This window comes from Pseudophryne corroboree, chromosome 2 (assembly GCF_028390025.1).
Source record: "Pseudophryne corroboree isolate aPseCor3 chromosome 2, aPseCor3.hap2, whole genome shotgun sequence".
In the NCBI taxonomy this organism is placed as follows: Eukaryota; Metazoa; Chordata; class Amphibia; order Anura; family Myobatrachidae; genus Pseudophryne; species Pseudophryne corroboree.
Window position 1 is genome coordinate 1019680357 of NC_086445.1, and position 271 is coordinate 1019680627.

The window sequence follows — 271 nt, forward strand, 5'->3', positions numbered from 1 at the left end:
TTAATGTGCAGTCTCTGGAGAAGGGAGGTGCCGCAAAGCCTTTCCAAAACTGGGTACAAGGAAGACCTCATTGCTACCTGGAATTAGCACAAAACAGATGTATAAATCCATTGAGCATTGTGCATTATTGATGTGGCCAGCGTGTAAACAGTTAATCTGATGGCAATCAGTTGGTATCTGGACTGTAGAGATGGCCAGCACTGAAGCCAATGGATCAGCTTCTCTTATTATTCCTAATCAGCAGTATTAGCTAGTCTATAAAGCCCAGCTG